The sequence below is a fragment of the Echinops telfairi genome, unplaced genomic scaffold, assembly GCF_000313985.2.
Source record: "Echinops telfairi isolate 266 unplaced genomic scaffold, ASM31398v2 ScPeMD7_29;HRSCAF=101, whole genome shotgun sequence".
In the NCBI taxonomy this organism is placed as follows: domain Eukaryota; kingdom Metazoa; phylum Chordata; class Mammalia; order Afrosoricida; family Tenrecidae; genus Echinops; species Echinops telfairi.
The window spans coordinates 7,066,597-7,068,743 of record NW_022103926.1 but is presented as its reverse complement, the minus strand read 5'-3'; positions in this window follow the sequence as shown (position 1 = coordinate 7,068,743).

The window sequence follows — 2,147 nt, the reverse complement described above, 5'->3', positions numbered from 1 at the left end:
GCAGAATTGCTTGGTGAGCCTCCACAGTCACATAAGTCAATTCCTTACAGTAAGTCTCTAAAAGTATATCTTCCACTGGTTGTCTTTCTTTGGTTGAACCTTACTGATACAATGAGGAAGGGATGTGTTTGGGACCCTCCTTTTCAAGATCAAAGTGGTTTTTGCCATTTGAGGCCCTCTAGTTAGTAACAAAACCATGGTTGTTTTTTGGTAAACTTGAGAGGGGAGGTGGTACAAGGGACACAGCTGCAAGTCCCCTACCCCTTCCAGAGTTGTCCCTGCAGTGGGTATAGGGATCGGGGTGAGAGGTGAGAGATACGCTATCTCCACTGTACCACCTGCCTTCCTACCCTGATTCTGACCGTCCCTAACACTCTGTTGATACACTATGTGGGAATCCTGTGCCAATGCTGTATTCATCTCGTGCAGCCTCACCACCGACCTACAGGCAAGGGATTATTACTGCTATTATCCCCATTTTACAGCGGAGGAAGCTAAGTCTCTGAGCCATGTTCTCAGTCTATCACATCTCCCTCTTTCGGAGAGACCTGTCCCAGGCCGAACCCAACACACAGCTCCCTTAGGGCAGAGACCCAGGATAGATCTGCTCCTGTGGTATACCCAGTGCTGAACACACAGGGAGAGTTAAGTCCATTTTGTTGGATGAATAAGGGAGAGATGACAAGCATTTGCTGGATGAAGGGGTGTGGATCACATGTGCTGGTTTGTGGAGGATGTCCTAGTTTCCTCCGAGTGTTCCAGCATAATAATAATGGTGTCCCCTTTTACTCTCAAGTGTCCCAGTTTGGTAATATACTGTCCGCCTAGTTGCTGGAAAGCAGGAGGGCTTCACCCAGAGCTGCTTCTCTTTCCCAGCTGTAGGCCAGTTTCCATTTTCCCTTACAAGCCTTAAATTTTTTTTCTCCTAGCTCATGAGGTATATTTTCTTAGAGATATTCTTCCCCAAATGCTCAAGAATTCTGTTTTTCCCATTACACTGCTGAAGTGTCTTCCTGGAGTGTTGCTATGGTAATCGAATGATGGCACGGCCCTAGAAACAGTTGCCTAGGAGATCAGTGATGTCACTTCCAGGAGATTATTACCATGGTGACTGTATTGGTGGTACTGGGTGGGGGTGTGGGGAGGCCAGAAAATGAAGGAGGGGTGGGGAGGACAGATGCAAAAGAGAAAAATGTAAAGGGGAGAAGAAAAAAGAGATGCAGGAGGGAGAGGCCAGGAAGAGGATGGGAATCATTCTAGAATAGTGAAAATAACAGAATCTCAAAAATGGGCCAACAGATGCCATGGCCTCATTCTCACAGAAGTTGGGAGAGAGCAGGACTTGCTCACGGTCACAAATAACAGCTTACAAGTGAACTTAGACCTAAACCCAAGGCCTCATTGCCCCTTTTCTTGTACAGTTTATCGGTAGATTTGAGTGGGGAAGCGAAATAAACCTTTTAGCGGTTTCTTTTTAATTTCTGACTCAGATGAGTCAATTATCTATTAATGCAATGGATCATTATTGTGAGCTGTAAGCTGGGCCCTAAGACCAGCCTACAGATGGGGAAGGTTCCTCATAGCACTCAGAAGAGAGAAGACATGCAAGTTCAGCAATTTGCTGACAAGTTCCAGATTTCCCTCCAGCTCAGATCTTTCTTTGACTCTAAACTCACTTACCACCTGCCTTACTTACCTGGCTTCAACAGCTGGTCCAAAATCAATCCTCTTTTTTTTTTTTAATTCCCCCTAAAAACACTCCCTGATTATAAGTGTTCTATATTTCTCAACATCATCTTCCCAATTCTCCAACCAGAAACCCAGCTTCCTTTTTTTCTACTCTGTTTATGGGCCTTGAGTGGCTTCCCTTGGCACTGTAATACACACACATTCTACAAGATACCTGATTGACTCATTGAGTTTCCCAAACCCATTGCTCACTGGTTTCTTTAATGTGCTACATTCCAATTATGCTGGTCCTCTGTCAATTCCTGTGAGCTGTAAGCTGGGCCCTTAGCTGGGCCTGTAAGCTGTAAGCTTATCCACCCAAGTCCATGCCTCAGAACCTTCACACTTTATGAAGTCCCCAAAAAACCCCATTCATCTCCCCTCTCACTCTACATCCTACCTTCTTGAATGGCTTCTCA